This window comes from Mytilus galloprovincialis, chromosome 10, assembly GCF_965363235.1.
Source record: "Mytilus galloprovincialis chromosome 10, xbMytGall1.hap1.1, whole genome shotgun sequence".
Classification (NCBI taxonomy): Eukaryota; Metazoa; Mollusca; class Bivalvia; order Mytilida; family Mytilidae; genus Mytilus; species Mytilus galloprovincialis.
The window spans coordinates 57,174,738-57,194,601 of NC_134847.1; the positions used below are offsets into that span (position 1 = coordinate 57,174,738).

Consider the following 19,864-nt stretch of genomic DNA (forward strand, 5'->3'; position numbering starts at 1 on the left):
GCAATCATACACCTCTCCTTTTTTATATTTAGAAGACCAACAATGACAATCTGTCAATCAATCAATCAATCAATCATTATATTATGACAGTTATATAACTTTCAATCTGGATAAATTAAATAATAAGCATACCAACAGCTTCATATTCTATCATTAATTAATGCCATAAATATTAGCTATATTGAAAACAGCAACAAAATTAGGTTTTCTGGAAAAGAAGTCAAACCCTCATAAAATAAATGTATATAAAATCAGTAAGCTAAATAATAATTTTTAAACAAATTAACTGTGACCTACCTATATACAACTGCCTTAACTCAGTGACTGCACATCTGACATTACTTAATGAAATTCCCAAGAGTTAGTTATGTAATATTAAGAACACACTATGTAACAATTTATAATAAAGTCAAAGTTGTCAGATACAACACAATTAGACCACACATAGCATGCTGCTAGATCTTTATTGATGTAAATTGTGGCAAACTGATTCAATTTTAGGACAGAAGCCTACTAACCTACATAGCACAGTGGTTAAATTAGAAAATTTAGTTTTAATATCATCAGAGATCATTAAGGCTACATATGTAGATAAAACTAATTGAAATTCATTTAAAATATATATATATATCTGAACATATACAGACTAAATTAAATACTAAAATAATATTTTCAGGCATAAAATAACTGAAATCAATTAAATAAACCCACAAAAAGTGTCAGTTGCAATAAATACATACTGAGGAGCATCTACATATCAAACATTGTTGACCTGACATGTGTGTAAAGTTCTATTCCATATAAAAAAGAAGATGTGGTATGATAGCCAATGAGACAACTATCCACAAAAGACCAAAATGACACAGACATTAACAACTATAGGTCACCGTACGGCCTTCAACAATGAGCAAAGCCCATACCCGTTAACTTAAACTATATGGTTTGAGTTATACAGTTATACTCATTGTTGAAGGCCGTACAATGACTTACAGATGTTAAGTTAGAATAATTTGGTCACTTTAAAGGAGAGTTGTTTCATTGGCTATCATACCGCATGTTGACCACTATAGATCATGAAAATGAGGTTAGCAAATATGTAAAAAGATAAGATTGGACTAATTCACATACAAACTATTTCCCAGAGTTTCTTGTAATGTCTAGGTTACACAGAAGAAGTCTTGCAAACTTAACCCTTTAAGGTTGAACAACCACTATAATGGAGCATGATAAAAGAGTTCAAAGCCACCATGGAATTAGTATATAACAGACTGACAGACATATGTTGACCACTTGATCAATGTACATTACGGTAATATTGGCAAATCCACGATCCCACTAGACTACAACTCTATCCATGGTTTCACATTGTAAGTGTTATAATTATTTACAATGTCTCCGGATATTCCCATAGTTATATCAATAGTTATTATAATTATTTAGATTTCTATCATACACAATAATTGTGAAAATTTCAGAAAAGGATAGTTCAACAGAGCAACCTTTTATTTGTTTATTTCACATAGCTTGAAGAGAAAAGGCTATAACAAAATTAGTTTTTGATCACTTGAAACTACTATCCATGTCCTTTGTTTGTATTAGTAATAAACACCAAATAACTCTTAAACTTGATATTAACAAATAGTCACAAAACTTCTGGTATTAAGCTTTTCTGTAAAAATGTATTATTGTTCACAAGTTTTGCCATGCGAGTAAAACTAGGGTTATTGTTCTCTCAATTGGAAACTATATTCTGCTATTAGGATTCTAGTTAGGATTGTTGCAAAAATATAAAATACAAATCAATTAGCTTTTCATCACGATCCAACTTAAGATTGCTAGGCCATTGCAAAGTGTTCATCCAACTTAAGATTGCTAGGCCATTGCAAAGTGTTCAATGAGGAATAAGATTGTATGTAAAGTATAGAGTTGCACAAACAGATTACAATGAGTTTTTATATTTGTTGTAACTTTTAGCATTTCAAGTAAATGTGGAGTTTTTGCAAATGAATGAACAAAAAATCATAGGAAATAAATTGAAAGGTACTTTAATAAGGAATTCATTCCAGTATAAGTATCTTGATATATCATGTCTATTGACAAGCTAGGCCTCATCATTCAATTAGCTAAACATGGTGTCATTGTGGTACAATAGTTGAAAGGTTTCAGAGTAATTGTGTTCATAAGGTATCCCTGAAATCGGATCCCGTATCATAGGCTGATCCAAGGGGCCTTGGGGTACACCCCCCTTTTTTTACTGAGAAAGATTTTGGTTTATTATATAGGGAATCACTGAAGCATGACTGGAGTCCCCCCTTTTTTTTAGTGAAGTCAGTGCCCCCCCCCCCCCCTATAAAAAGTTCTGGATCCAGCACAACTGATAGTACCCATAGCACCTTAAATCAAACTGAGAATATGATATGATCAACTGAATAACGATGGTTAAAACAAATTCTACCAAAATGAGCGCTTTCTGCCAAAATGGTCTAGGAAGAGTTGTAAGGTTACAATAGTCCAAAAGTTGGCCAAATTGTCCAATACATAACTCCCGTAAAATTTTAATAATCAAACTAATAGTATAGTATTGGGGAGAGAATATGAAAACAAATTATCCTACCAAATATGCAAGCTTTCTGTATCAATGAAGTGTTTCAAGCTACCGTAAATCCCAAGATATAATTTTGTGAGAAAAAAAACCACTTCATTCAAAGCATGCTAAAATCCTTTACTAAATCGTCTTTACATTAACTACGTTTCTATATAATTAAAGATACCACTTCATCATTTGAAGTTTGACACTATAGTGATGTAAGTATACAAGAGGAATGTATCATGTTACCAAAGTGTTCAGATGTTAATTACATGTAATACATAAAAGTTATCAGTTTTGATACATGTATCTAGTGAACAACATTGTAAACTATACATGACAGGAACATTAAGATTAGTGTTAGCTATGTTAAAATTTCATCTCTGAAAACTTTGTAGTTAAGCAGTTAGCTCAAAAAGGAATGCTTATTACCCGATAAGAATTAACATTAATTCATTAGAGCCTGAACATTGATTGACATGAACTGGATCAATATCAACCCAGTTACACTTATAAATAACAAAGAAATACCCCTTTATTTCACAATCTTCAAATCTTTACTATGACACAGATGAACACAACTTATTTTCTCTTTAGCCCTTTCCTTCTCAGACTCCCTGATTCAAGTGCATTATTACCAATTTTGTGATAACAAGCACTATATAACTATGTATTTCAGCTCCCTACTGTTCTGCAGCTGTCCTTTTACATCTGCAAATGGTTAAATTGTGTTGAATGACATGATACTTTATGACAAGGTTCATGCCCCATCGATGAGTGAAATTGGTGTATGAAAATAGAGGCCCTACAGAGCAGTTTAATTTTTCACAACATAACATTTTCAAAAACATTGTTTACTTGCCAAAAAACATGTAGTACAGTATTATTAAATTATAAAATAGAATTAAACCTACAAATAACGGAAGTGAAGGAATTTCACATCCATATATCTTTTTTTGTTAAAAACATTGGAAAATGCATTTTATGCAGATTGATATATATCTGATGAAAAAGGCACCTTAAAAACAACCAAAAAGAACACAATGGAACAACTTGGGTGAAGACATAATCAAGGCTAATGATAGAGATTGCATTACAATTCCAAACACTCATCAATCAAATACTAAAGGTCCCCTTCTACATCCACCATATCAATTCCATAATGAGGTAGATGACATGTGATGCACTGTTAGATAAATCAAGGTGCATATTTGTTAACATATTTGACAGAGTGCATGTCTATAACATATGGTAAATATTAGTAAACTCTGGAAAAATCTTGTTTTTTTCTATAATATTGACCTTGTTGTACTACTACATCTAACAATATAATACCTATTAATAGGTAAAACATGACATGGAGAAATGGGGTGGGGGCCTTTGGAAATTTGACATTTTTTTAAGGTAAACATAATATACATGTGAAAAGTGCAGAATATTAAGTTATATTACAGACACAATCGCTTAAGTAATGTTTTAAGAACACATAGAACCTCATTTTTCAATTTTACTGATTGCTTTAGTATGAACCAAGAATGTCAAGGTCAAACAAACATGCAAACCTTACAGTCAGCCTATACTCTTGATAAAATTGTCCTTTTGCTTATTGTAGACGGAAATTGATCAATGAAATATGAAAAAGGGGTCAAGGTCAGCTCATAACCCGTCAACAGACATGTTGACCTATGGTTTAATGTATTTTTTGCAAACAGACCTCACAACTAAATATTATTATTGAAACAAGGTCATGATCAGTTGACCCTGTCTGACAGATTCATATACTTATACTGGTACATGTGTAAGTGAGTTTGTTAGCAGTTGCAGAACCATGAAAATGAGGTCAAGGGCAACTGACATATGTTAGACAGAATCTTTCAAAAATAGCTGGGGCATCTGTATTAAAGATATGAAGCATCCAATTCTTTAACCTTCTAAAATATAGAGCTTTTTACATATAATTTAAGTTGCCAATACCATATTAGAAATTTCAAAAGCCCTTTAGCTTGCATTCTGCAACTTCTACAGGGACATTTGGGTAGGACTATCACAACTAAAGCACTATTGATGTGATATATTGGTTTCCAAGTTAGCATTCAAGAGATTGTAATATCATGTAGTATCATGTGCACCCACAGCGTCTTAACGAATTATTCAAACTAAAATGAAACAAAAATTTCCTTCAACTACAATGTATGTACCTATTTCAAATAATCACTAACACATTTGATGGATTACTGTGTTTGTTGTAATATCCATTGAAGTGATGACAATGATATATTATCTGGAAACATATCTATATTGTATTAGCATGATTAACATACCAACAACAAAGAATCTAAAGTTTGGAGTAATTAATCAACATATGTAGACAATGTTAGCAATGTGAATTTGTCTATGAAGTTAAACTGATATGTATAATTCACTACATGACAGAGAGATTTAGCTAATCTAGCAAAGCAATGATAATCTTAACTTTACATGGAGTTAAAACATAAAGAGAAAGGCATCATCTCTGACCAAGTAAAGCCAAAAACCATGACTAAGATTTTTTTTAAAACATATCGAGGAAATTTGAAAATCCAACAAATATCATCAAGATTGGATACAGCATACCTGCCAACTGTCACTATTTGCGGGGGATTTCCCCCATGGAAGCTCCCAAATGGAAATTTTGAAAGAGCAATTTTGTCCACAATTTTAAACAAAATAATGAATATTAAAATGGCTATTGCCTTGTATAGTATGAAGAAGCCAAAAAACAACATTGAAATGGTTTTGAAGGCCCCTTTGAAGGTTTTATAGGACTATAAGAGCCATCTTACACGTAAAACCCCCATGGGCATTTTGAAAAGTTGGCAGGTATGATACAGCTATGATCAATGTCCAGTAAATCCAAAAGAAGAGCAGAACAAATAACACCAAGAATGTAAAGCAAGGGAAAACTAACATTGTCAAATGTCCTGAGGATAGCCAGGCCAAAATGATAAGACAAGAGAACAAAACAAATCCATGACACAACATTGAAAACATCCATCATTTAGAAGAAGTGACAAAAAAGTTTGTTTTCAATTGTACTATTTAGATGACCCGCTCTATCATATTCTTATCATGGTTCCAAAACCTTCTTATTTTCCCCTTACTCAGGTTCACTTGACTTCGGACAGTTATACAAACTCTTTCTATGTCTATTTTGTTAATATAGCTCACCATTTTTTGCTCAATATTTTGAAAATGAAGACAATGGTTTTGGAAGAAGAAAACTCTGTTAAGAATACTTACTTACACAAAACATATACTAGTAGATGAGAGTACCAACCCAATTCATTCATATCTCTTGGTAGATATGGATAAGTGTATTTGAGAAATTCTTGAGACAAAAGATGATATTTTGGTAAACTTTAACACAGAACATTATGTTACAATGCTCAAGAGAATAAAACATTTTTTACTGGAGACATAAAAGAATTTCCAAGACTAAGGATGACAAAAATCCTTCTGTGAATACAAGATTTATTATATCACTGTAGATGCTCCCATTTCAACGCTGATGATCAATTACTAAAGATATTAAAGTGCTGAATGAACTAAAATTTTTGAAAAAGTAACCCTACCGTTGGACCGGTCTGCATTCTATGAAAATATATAAATTAGGCCGTTAGTTTTCTCATTTTAATTGTTGTACATTGTCATTTCTCTGCCTTTTATAGCTGACTATGGGGTATGGGCTTTGCTCATTGTTAAGGCCTTACAGTGATCTGTAGTTGTAAATTTCTGTTTCATTTTGGTCTCTTTTGAAGAGTTGTCTCATTGGCAATCATACCACATCTTTTTTTATATAGATTCACTAATCGTTCAAAATTGATTTTTTTGTCTAAGAATTCCACAAGGGAATAAATAATATTACATGATTACTTAAAATCTAGGAAAACTTAAACATTATCAACAAGGAGTCATAAAAAACATTAATCCTTAATAAATGTCTCCATTTTATCATGTTTTCAGTCTGTACATTTTTGTGTGCTTCATGATCATACAGTTATATCAAAGCTTAAAACATTTCTGTAGTCATTTCCTTTTTCACAGAGATTATTTCCTGTTCTGAGTTTAAAAAACAACTGGAAGGCAAGTTATTCAAGATGTTAAAGCTAATCACTGGGTATTATAAATTTTCCTTTAAATTGAGTAATTGTAGTCACATAATAGAGAATCACATTAGATGCACGAAAATCGATACAAAAACAGTCATTATTTTCTCAAGATGTTTTGTCTCCGTTGTAATAATTCATCTTTACTCAACAAGAAAAGCTTCCTTCAAGCACTTTACAAAGATTTTTTTGCCAAACAAGAGTGATTTTTATCAAGTGTTAAACAACATACTACCTTAGGTGTCAATCCATTATATGACAATGATCGATACCTCTTAAGATCAATGGATAACAGATTCTGAGTCTTCAGCATGGAGGAGTTATGCACCTATAGATTGTGTAATTAATAATGAATCATTTCAGATTTTCTAGCTTAGAACATTAATTGCTTTATCAATTTTTTTTTCCTTTAAATTTTAAATGAGATAGTTTGATATGAGTTCATTGATTAAAAGGGGATAAATTTCTTAACAAATTATTATGCTCTTTTTATTAGCATCCTGAATACAACAATAATTCAACCAAATTTGTTCTTTCTTTTTTATGTGTTCTTTACCCAAACAAGATAATATAACAAATTGTTTATCAATTAGAGCATAAAATGATGAACTTAAAACATCAATTTTGTGTACAATAGTTATGCAGATGTGTAGTTTTGACAGTTGTTTTCCAAGCCAATTGACAGATTTCAATATAAGAAGTATAATGAAGCAGGCAGGAATTTAGTTGCTCTACTTGGGTTTATGTTAATGAGACAGCATCTAGACAATAAAAACAAACCAAAAAGTCATCTAAAAGTCAGCATACAGTCTTCAACAATAGACAGGTGTGTATAAACAATGTCACTGTGTAAAGGTAATAATTACCCAGAGTCAACAAAAGTAGGATAAATCTAACACAGATTATCAATGATCCGACAACATCATCAAATTTAAGTTGTAAAAGGTTTTCAGATGTGTTTGGTTTAAAACCAATACAGATCTTATATAATTCACAATGATTCAGTCTGATTAAAAAGTGGAATTGGGTGTGCTAAAGTAGGTAACAGCTATTTAACACTCTGAGATCTTTACGTATACTGATTCCATCATCCAACTATACAAAAGATATGTTGGTTTTTTCCCCTTTCCTAGTTTGTATCTTACTTGTTTTATCATATTATACACAAACTATGTTTAAGTTTATAGGTTCATACAAAACTTTAAATAAAATATCTGTTAACTGGGTATTAACATTTTTGTGACTTAATAGGCTGCAAGAAAGTGTCTGAAAAGGCTTGAATTTAACACAAGGAGTAGTTGAATGAAGATGACCTTATTTCCTGTTTCATTTCCTTAAAACACAATGTATATCAAAATGCCAATTTCAGTCCAAATTGTATTTCTACTGAAAATCCCAAGGTTCACTAACATTTCAAGTAAACATTGTACTTTCAGTTCACTAAGCTCAGCTGTTCACAGACAAGAGAAAAAATCCATCAGTGTTAATTCAATAAATATATTGATGACATTCAATTATAGCCATCATTTCCTCTATCAATCTGTAATGACCAGTAATTACAATGGTCTAATATTAATAAACGATGGTCAGTTAATCATGAAGGACATTCCATACACTAAATATTGGTTATTTTTGTTCAATTCTGACCAGCAGATGATCACTTGGATTAAACGGTCAGACTTAATAACATACTCAGATGATCACTTGGATTAAACGGTCAGACTTAATAACATACTCAGACATCACTTAAAAGTTCACTTGATACTGAATTTACAAGTTTTCACATAGTATGTATCAGGTTTTTCACAGAAACTTTAATTAAGATGGGTGATACAGCTACACATTGAGTACAGATTACCGATAGTGGTTCTTTCTCCAATAGAGGCAATTCTTGCAATTTTCAGATTTTTTTTTAAATTTCCGAAATGATTGCTAGAGGTGTAGAACCACAAAATAAAAAATCTACTTAACCAAATAACATTTTAGAAAAGCCTGAAGACTTAAACCATTGAAAATTTTATTCATGTTCTTTTAAAAAAGTATTACTTTAAAAAAAAAAGTTTGGTTTATCATTTCTTGCATTAAATGGAAGAGACCATTTAGAAAGAGATTTAAATTAACAATTCAGAAAAGGCAAATTGTATTCTGAGTAGAATAAATATTTATTTAGTTGTAATGTTTGCACATGTGGCAGAGAACACATTACATTACAATTTTCCCTTGAGAATTGTGAGAAGTCAGACTATCAGTTGATCATCAATCATGGGTACTTGTAATAAATCATCATACTATTAGTGTTTGAAATGTCAGGATGAAAACAAAATACTCAAATATACAGAAAAAAATTAAATTAATATTTACTTATTACATCATAAGATAACATTTTAAGTGCAGTTTTATTACGAGAAAATTAAGAGCTGGAATATGCAACCAAAATATTTAATGGCAATGTTCATGGATTCGTAACAATTACAGTGCTTATCCAGTGACCTTTGGGGTATCACAATAGCAATGGCCAAAACAATTTACCAAATTGCAGTTAGATTTCTTCTCCAACTAACTGATCAACTGGTAAAATGTTTTAGCAGATTGCTCAAGTGAAATGTTGTTAGTATGAAGTGAGTGCTGTAAAATCAAAAGTAATACTTACATCCAGATCCAGTTAGTTGATATCTTTGTCATTTGTTTCAAACACAAAAATGACTTACAATAGTATGAGTCACTGAATAAGAAGGTCTAATTTTGACAAGGAAACTTCTATCATAAATAGATTTTATAAATAAATAGTTCAAACCATTGTTTTGTAGATGTATATTTTATAGCTTTGTCTTCTAAGACAAAGTTATTGTGTAATTATGATTCGTATAATATTTTCTATACAAATTACTGATCTGCTGGCATTAAAGGGAAATAATTTTTATTGAGTTATTGTACACTAAAAAATTAATCAATGATACCTGGCTTCTGATTTTGCCTACAATTTTTTTCAAAATTTTAATCATCTTAAAAATAAATTTCATTGTTTCTTTTCAAAACAGAGGATAAAAGTTTAATAATCATAAAAGTAATGTTACAAACAAATTAAATGAGGAAAGTTGATATTTGTCAGACAAAAATTGTGACAATATTTTGCTGATTTACAGTAATGTAAATTATTTCCCTTTAATGGTATCAGATAAGTAATTGCTTTAGAAAAAAAAATCCAAATTACAATTATGCACTAACTTGTTGTTGGAAAACGGTGCTATAAATTATAGACTTACAAAACGATGTTTTCAACTATTTATTTATAAAATCTATTTATGATAGAAGTTTCCATGTCAAAATTAGACCTTTTTATTCAGTGACTCATACTATTGTAAGTCATTTTTGTGTTTGAAACAAATGACAAAGATATCAACTAACTGGATCTGGATGGTAAGTATCACTTATGATTTTACAGCACTCACTTCACACTAACAACATTTCACTTGAGCAATCTGCTAAAATATTTTACCAGTTGATCAGTTAGTTGGAGAAGAAATCTAACTGCAATTTGGTAAACTGTTTGAGCCATTGCTATTGTGATACCCCAAAGGTCACTGGATAAGCACAGTAAAAGGTCTTAATATTAAAGTATGGTCTAAATTGTATCCAGGCCCGTAGCCAGGAATTTCCAAAGGGGGGTTATTTGGCCTCAAAAACTTGACTCTAACAGTCACAATTCGAACAGAACGTTGACTTTAACAGTCATTATTTGTTTTCAAGGGGGGGGTGTTCGTCCGAACCCCCCCCCAAACCCCCTGGCTACGGATATGGTATCTATCCTGTTGTCTCTGTTTCAAATTTTGCATATTGCATTGTTTGAAATCTTAAAACTTTCCATTTAAAAACCAATAGTTTTCTATAAATCTAACAGAACACCCAATTTGCTGGTTGATATAAAGACCTGACAACAATTAGTGTCAATAACTATTAAACACTGCAACATCAAAATGCATTATTTTGTTATACCTCAGTAAATACAATAAATATTTCTATGCATTAGTATAAAGGACCTGTATGACTGTCTTAACTTTTGCATCAACTTTATCAGAAATTATCGTTTTAGAATAATTAAATATCTGGCAGTATAAACAAAGACTTGTTTTGATTAAACAAAAAAAAGATCAGATTTCTTTTCTTCTTCTAATTACAGGCATAATCAACTGCTGTCAAAATAAATATAATTCTACCGCATGGGATACTTTCTAACAAAATTAATGATTATCAACAATTCTTATGGTCTCATCAAAATGTTTTATTAAATTTTGTGACTTACCTTACTCTGCTAACTCTGTATAACTTCCGTGAGACTTAGAGATCCTAAGACACTGCAATGATAAAATAAAGATCAATAAAAACACACGACAACAGCATCTGTTTCTGGTTTATATGACACCATTACACTCAAGGTTGAAATTTGGCATGCATGCTAAAAATAGAATAAATTAAAACCAATGTTATGTTTACTAACATTGTAACAACTTTTTCAAAATTTTAATGAATTTCAAACAGAGTTAAAGATTGCAGGTGAAAAAAACACATATTAATGAAATCAATACAACTATCTGTGTGAAATGTTGTTATCTTCAATCAAAAAGTAATTATCAAATGAGGATGCAGAGGGTAAATTATTGGCAATTATTTGTTGGATCTTTATTCCTTTTTAATTATAAATGTTTTGCTATTAAATGTATTACAGGTAAGGAGAATAATTCATCTAGTATTTATAAATTATTGATAAAATAATTAAAGCTTCCAATTCTATAACCTAAGAATTCCACAGCAAATCTGTATAAAAGCGTCTATTTTGAGTCATAATATTTTTTTCAATTATAGCACCAAAGTCACAGAACTCTAATGTAACCACACAAAGAACATTATAAGACAAGTTCAACAAATGCAGGTAAATAATAAAAACTCCATTGTAAACTAAATCTAAGGCAGTCATTTAAGAAACAAAAATTAGCATTGATACCAACACAAATATGGTTTCAATGGGTTACCAACCCTGAAGGTATTTGTTTCATTGTCATTGCACTATCTTGTTGGCACAATTCACAGATCCCAGCAAACAAATTGATGGATTTAAGCATCATTTACAACAGTATAAACAAATTTCATTAAGGCAAAATCTTCTATGCTGATTGGCTTGGACATTAATCACCTGAAAGCAGCAGGGCAAATTTCAAAGACTCATTTAACAGTTCGAGCATTTCCTGATAGCCAGAAACTTTATTCATTTATAATGAACTAGTCAAAAGTTCCAAAATCCATGATATTGGGAATGGGGCCATCTAATCGCAATGGAAATAAGATGAACCACCGAATACAATATATCATTGACTTTTCATTTGTGGTTTCCCTTGCACTGACCTAATTATAATCTTAACCTGTAAACTAGTCAAATGCTTTAATAGCCTATGATGACTGAGGGCATAACAAAACAATCTCCATGAAAATGTAATGTACAAATGCTTATCAGAGACGGATTTAGAGGGTTTTTCAGAGCCTGGTTCCCCTTTATAGTGGGAAATATCTGGTTGATTATATAGGAAATCACTGAAGCAATTGACACGAGTTGCCCCCCCCCCTTCTTAGGCAGTCAGTGCCTCCCATCCCCCTTATGATAACTTCTGGATCTGCCACTGCTAACATAAAACTACATACCAAATATCATTGTCATTAGTGGTTTTGAGCTTTGTAACAGCCTAATGTCAAGTATAATGATCCAACCCTTATAAGGTCAAGTTATTTAGCTTACAACTGTTAAAGTGGTTCAGATTTAAACATCTTTGATGCTTCAGTCAATTAGAAAAGAACATTCTTTTGAAGTGACAATTTTAGCCTATTGAACTAAAATAACAAACTTTATCAAAATGTCATTATTTAAGGTACTCGTTGTGCAAATTTTGGTCAAAACATATATTTCAACAGAACTGGAAAAGAAACTTAGTTATTAAGTTGGCTTCATGTTGGTTTTTTTTCTTTTTGACCATGTTTTTTATTCACATGATTCGACCTTAATTTGGTATATTCAATCTCTTTTTAACAACAGGATTAATGTTACCTTAAATTGATACATTAGCAAAATTACACGGAGCATTAGTGCAAACAACAAGTTGAACAACCGGACCGGCCCCAGATAAATAAAATGTCAATTTTACAAAAAAAACGGAAACAAGAGATGCCCCAAAAATGTCATAGCCTTTGTCCTAATGATTTAAACAACCAAAGTTGAAATCACATTCATCAGTCAAATAAGCCCTGAGAGATAATAATGCTTTTGTCCATTAATTCAGTCATAATAAATTTCTTGAAAAGAAATCAAATAAAACCTTGATCATAATGACAATAACGATTAGTTGTAAAAAACTATTGAATATAAAAAATGTATAAAACCAAGCAGAAAATCCAAGAAGCCTACTTATTTAATTCCTACAACAGATCTCATATTTACTATAACAATGCAAATTTATAGACTTTCTCAATAATTCTTCTGCAGAATTACATCCAATTTTATGCTTTATGCTTGGAAAAGAGTCTGTCCATAAAAAATACATTAAATTTCAGTGATTTATGTTTATTTTTTTTTTATGGAATTAAGAGGGTCTACAAGATGGTTTTATTTCTTGTATTCATGGTATAAAGCTAATTTAGCAATTCCTACTTATTTGGCATCTTAAATAGAAAAAAAATATAATAATATTAAATTCCAAAATCTAAAAGTTAAAGGTCAAACTGGTGCAGCCTTAACTCCATTGAAACTGCAATTCTTATAAGGTTGCAATTGCACAAGGTTTTTTTATGGATTTGTTCAGCTGTTTGGTAGTGAGAAAAAAATAAAATATATTCTGTGTAACAAGTTTCTAATGATCTTTTTTAAAGCCTGGGAAAACCTAATTAATTCTATATAACAAATCTTCAATTTAGTTGTAAGATTTCCTAAAATGATGATTACAGGTCTAGAAGACCTACTGAAACCTATTTCATTGTTTTCTATTTAATGAACATTAAATGAACATCTTGTTCGCCTTTAAAATATTTTTGCCAGTTCATAAGAATTCAGTACAAAATTTGAAAATGTGAAAAACCTAGATGTACTACAAAAAGTACAATATACAATACATATAGACATTAAAAGTACAATATACAAAATATATTAACCCGAATAATGTCAGTCGTTATATTCCGCTGATCTCCGTCTAATCTCCGATTGCTACATTAACTATAGGTTATAGGCCGCTAGAGGGCGCAGAATTATTCGAGTTAAATATATATAGACATTAAAAGTACAATATACACTATATATAGACATTAAAAGCTGTATAACTCCTAAGTTATTTTGTTTCCTCCAAGGTAAATTAATCTGTCTCTCTCCAAGCCCTAGGTAACTGACAAGATGATAAGCAGCAATATCATAAAATGATTTTCATTCAAATATTGCAAAAAATCAATGAAATAATATGTACAGTACCAAATTTCAAGCACCAAATGGGCATTTTTATAAATTGTTATTTGGATGGAGAGTTGTCTCATATTGGCACTCATACCACATCTTCCTATATCTATTTCTCTTCAGTGATGAAATCTGATCAATAAGAAATATTCAAAATTTCATATCAATTCTGCTTTGGAAATATAGGGATGTTTTAGATAGTCTACCTTACTTGTATAGTGAATGCTTCTAGTTTGAAAGAAAAATTCAGTCTGTAATAAAAGCTTATAAATAGATACATATATTTTAAATAACTGTTTTGTTATATTTAAATCTCCAAGCTTTGAAATGCTACTAGCAATTTTTTCATCTGAAACATTGAACTTTTCAGACATTATTTCAAGGTCAAAAAGCCATTAGCTACTTAAAAGAAGTTATCTAATTGGATAAACTTAATCAATTTACCCATAACAATTAAATTAGAACACATTATGTGCTAGAAATTGAATAAGATAACAGGTTTATAATTACAAAAAAATTGAATTAAGTCAGACTTGTGTCAAAAACAAAAGCTGGGTGTTTAATTGCACATGGTATTTCATTAATGGATTCCAAATATAGGATCTTTCTGGAAATAATGCAACCAATTGATCTGATGCACTGAGCAACAACAGGTGCATGTTTATTTACAGCCCATTGCAATGAGTGTGTAGGTAATGGTAATATGTTTGGTTAGCTTGCTTGCTAGATGAACCATAAAGTCATTATTATGTAAGGTATACTATCCTCCTTCCAAAGAAGTCTTGCACAACAGACAGATAGATTGGTTAGCTGTTGGACTAGTCTCAGTGGCGGATGCAGGAATTTTCGAAAGGGGGGTGCTAGCCCAGGGCAAAGGGGGGGGTGCAGGGGGGGTGCAAACATATGTCCCGATTCAAATGCATTGATCGGCCAAAATAAAGGGGGGGTGCGGACCCCCGGAACCCCCCCTCTGGATCCGCCACTGAGTCTACTCTTAAAGGAGGGTAGTTTAACTAACCTAACAATGACTGAAGCAAGCTAACCAAAGCTATTAACTTTACCTACAAACTCATTGCAATGGGCTGTAACATTTTCCAGCTGAATTGTTTTATTCAAGAGTTTGTGTGATCTATTCAATTTTCTGTGTGCAGTTTGCCTGGCCAGATATGCACGAAAAAAAGTAGTCTTTTTTAAAAATATATAAAAATCTATAATTTATATTATTACAGCAGAAATGTGTTTTGGCTTCAAATTTCATAAAAATGAACTATTGTCTCTAAATTTTAAACCAGTTAGCTTTGTTTTACATTTTAGGATGAAGTACTACTTCAATGTGCATTTCCATCATTACAAAATAAAGAATTCTTTCAAGCCAAATTATTAACGCTTCAATCATTTTGATACTATTTGAAGCTTATATGTTGAATTTAAAATTATTTTCATAACAGCGTGGACAAGCACAATACTTATGTTGGTAATAATACTGAATCATTTACCTTTAACATGTTTGTCATTGGCTACAGATAACAGTGATTTGACGCTCACTAAGTCAGTCAGGGGCCTTCCAGTTGGGGATTTAAATAGAATAAAATAGTAAAGTACATGCAGGTGCACGAGAAGAAATAAAAAAAAGCTTAAGTTTTCAACATTTGAATCAACACACAAGGTTTAGATTTCTGCTAGTTATTCATATTGTCTGATTTAGTAATTTAGAATATTTGGTGACCCCACAGTTTAAAAGTCTATCACATGTACGTAATGACTAGATGAGTGTTACAGACAAATGTTCACCAAATCTAACCCAGTCAATTGATAACCTAAGCATGCCAATAAATGGTCTTGTCCACACTGTCATGAAAATTATTCTACTTTTAAAAGAAATAGACATGTTCCAATACTTTTATATCTTGTGAGAAAGGACCCTTTATAGCAACAATACAACAATATTACAAGGATAATCAACAGAAAACACAATAAATGATGGCAAAGTGTATTGAAGTGGGTTAATCCAGGTTTAAGTCATTTCTCACAGAGCCAAGAAGACAACAAATCTTTGATTCAACAGAAAGTCAATTAGCAGCTGATTTCCTTTTCCATTTACTTTCTTAATGGTATTTTTTAATTCTTTCTTTTAATGTGGTATAGATTTTAATTACCTTGTGCTGTGTATATAGAGACATTTGTCCACTTATGATAGACTAAAATGGATGTTTCAGCACTCACAAAATAAGAATGTTTACTTGTTTTCAAAGTTACAATTACTTCCTAAGAAATTATGTTGGACAGGATTTCTTTGTGTCAACCAATTAATTTAATTACATATTTATGTTATGAGATTGGTAACGCTATAGATAGAAAAATAACAAATGTGGTATGATTGCTAATGAGACAACTATTCATTATGACCAAAGATACATAGCTATATATCAAATATAGTCAATGTACTTAAACAGACTGCCTTTAACACAACTTTCAATGGTATGATAAGTTTTTAAAGGCCCTGTAATGACAAAACATGAAAGTGAAAGAATTCAAGAGACGTGCTATGGCCTGATTTAATACAACAGCAATACACTAAAAACAATTATGGTAGAACGCAACAAAGTAGACCAAACTGTATAAAAGGGCTCGACTAATCTGAATAAGATAGGTGCTAAGCACAAAAAACACAAGCTAGAGTATTCCTACCATACAGAAATTTTCAAAATAATTACATTTGTACAAAAAAGCACCAAAGATCTTTATATATATCATGATACTCAACATCATACCTTATACGAACACAAAAAATATTTGCGTCTATAAAAACTAATCAACAATGCAACATACATAGAAATGAACTGTTAGATAACAACTATAAAGTACATTAGGGCCATTAAAATACAAGTCAATGTTGCTAGTGCTATCAACCTTTGTCAGTTATTGAGATCACACATTAACTTGCAGGAATTAAACATTACAAGGGTAAATGGGTTAAGCAAACATTTTATAAACCATTACTTAAAAGAGACATCCTGACACTGACAGAGACAGATTATACAATCTATGTCAATCTATCCACATCAACAAACAACAGATTAATAAGCATCTGCTGTCATCATTGAAAACCCAATTGCAACTGTCAAATTTCATATGCATGGAGCTTTTTACATAACGTCACCTACAATTTTAAAGGTTCCACTGAATTGCCCACCTTGCATTTTTCCAAAAATTTAATACAATTCTACAAGAATATTAAAAAAGTTTCCAAAGCAAACACACACAAACAATGTGCAAGTAGCATCCCTTGCAGGAAATACTATCCTTAATGGCAAACAATACAGTTACAGGGGAGGTAATAACTTCTTTATTATTTTTGCGACGTCTAACTACGACTTATAGGGAAAACATGAATTTTTCGCTGATTTTTATCATTTAAACTTATTTAACTTGAAAATTAGTTCATGGACCCCTCTTTTCTAAAATGCCATTTGGTTTGATTATGTAAGATGATAATGTGTGTAAAATTTTTAAACGTAAATAGTGCAATTTTTTTAAATTAGATAAATATACAGCAAAAATTAATGCTTTTTCTACATTCCTGAACATTTGATTAATATGAGGAATTTGAAGAAAAAAAAATTGCACAAATTTAAACTACATTTATATAAGACAGATTTAACAAATAATTTAACAATAAACAGCTTGTGTTTATCTTTAAAAACAAAAAAAGTTATGTTTTTCTGTCGAAAGGAGAAATACGTCCACAAATCCGAATTTTGAGCAAATATATAAAATTTCGACCTGATTTTACTCTAAAAGTAGCACATGAAGGTATATTTTTTATTACATATTTGATTAAATAGGGCAAAATATAGCCTATATGCAAATTGTCAACAAACTGTCAATATTGGATCAAAACTGTATCGTATGCCCTTTATTAAGGATGGGACTGAAAGTACATGCATGTTGACTTATTTGTATGATCTGCTGATAAATTTTTATATTTACAGTCTCTCTATATACTCTTGATTTTTCACCCTAAATCACTGCACAATAAATATTACAAAGACCTCTCTACGCATGAGAAGACCACAACACTGCACAATAAATATTACAATATAACCTCTCACATGAGCAAAACAGATCACTACACAAGACATTTTACAATGACCCCTATACATGAGCAGATCAGATGACTGCACAATAAATATTACAAAAACTCTCTACACACAAGCAGATCAAATCATTACACAAGAAATATTACAATGACCTCTCTACACATGAGCAGATCAGATCACTACACAAGAAATATTACAATGACCTCTCTACACATGAGCAGATCAGATCATTACACAACAAATATTACAATGACCTCTCTACACATGAGCAGATCAGATCATTACACAACAAATATTACAATGACCTCTCTACACATGAGCAGATCAGATCATTACACAACAAATATTACAATGACCTCTCTACACATGAGCAGATCAGATCATTACACAACAAATATTACAATGACCTCTCTACACATGAGTAGAACAGATGACTGCATAAGAAATATTACAATGACCTCTCTACACATGAACAGATCAGATTACTGCATAAGAAATATAACTATGACCTCTCTACACATGAGCAGATCAGATGACTGCATAAGAAATATTACAATGACCTCCCTACACATGAGTAGATTATAATTATAAATGCACAAGAAATATTAAAATGACCTTTCTTAACATGAGCAGATCAGATCACTACACAATAAATATTACAATGACCTCTCTATACCTGAGCAGATCATATCACTGCACAAGAAATATTACAATGACCTCTTTACACATGAGCAGATCAGATCACTTCACAAGAAATATTACAATGACCTCTCTACACATGAGTAGAACAGATGACTACACAAGAAATATTACAATGACCTCTCTACACATGAGCAGATCAGATCACTTCACAAGAAATATTACAATGACCTCTCTACACATGAGCAGATCAGATCATTACACAACAAATATTACAATGACCTCTCTACACATGAGTAGAACAGATGACTGCATAAGAAATATTACAATGACCTCTCTACACATGAACAGATCAGATTACTGCATAAGAAATATAACTATGACCTCTCTACACATGAGCAGATCAGATGACTGCATAAGAAATATTACAATGACCTCCCTACACATGAGTAGATTATAATTATAAATGCACAAGAAATATTAAAATGACCTTTCTTAACATGAGCAGATCAGATCACTACACAATAAATATTACAATGACCTCTCTATACCTGAGCAGATCATATCACTGCACAAGAAATATTACAATGACCTCTTTACACATGAGCAGATCAGATCACTTCACAAGAAATATTACAATGACCTCTCTACACATGAGTAGAACAGATGACTACACAAGAAATATTACAATGACCTCTCTACACATGAGCAGATCAGATCACTTCACAAGAAATATTACAATGACCTCTCTACACATGAGCAGAACAGATGACTGCACAAGAATTATTACAATGACCTCTCTACACATGAGCAGATCAGATCACTTCACAAGAAATATTACAATGACCTCTCTACACATGAGCAGATCAGATCACTTCACAAGAAATATTACAATGACCTCTCTACACATGAG

At 31.3% G+C, this 19,864-nt stretch overlaps 1 long non-coding RNA gene across 1 annotated transcript in view; it reads right to left on the reverse strand.

The window, feature by feature from the left end:
• Positions 1-11,041: 11,041 nt before the first annotated feature.
• The window catches only part of LOC143047926 (uncharacterized), a 38,874-nt gene continuing 30,051 nt past the window's right edge, over positions 11,042-19,864 (reverse strand). The window contains exon 4 of the long non-coding RNA XR_012969695.1: positions 11,042-11,084. This is a non-coding gene — a long non-coding RNA (uncharacterized LOC143047926). The remainder of the gene's footprint in view (positions 11,085-19,864) is intronic.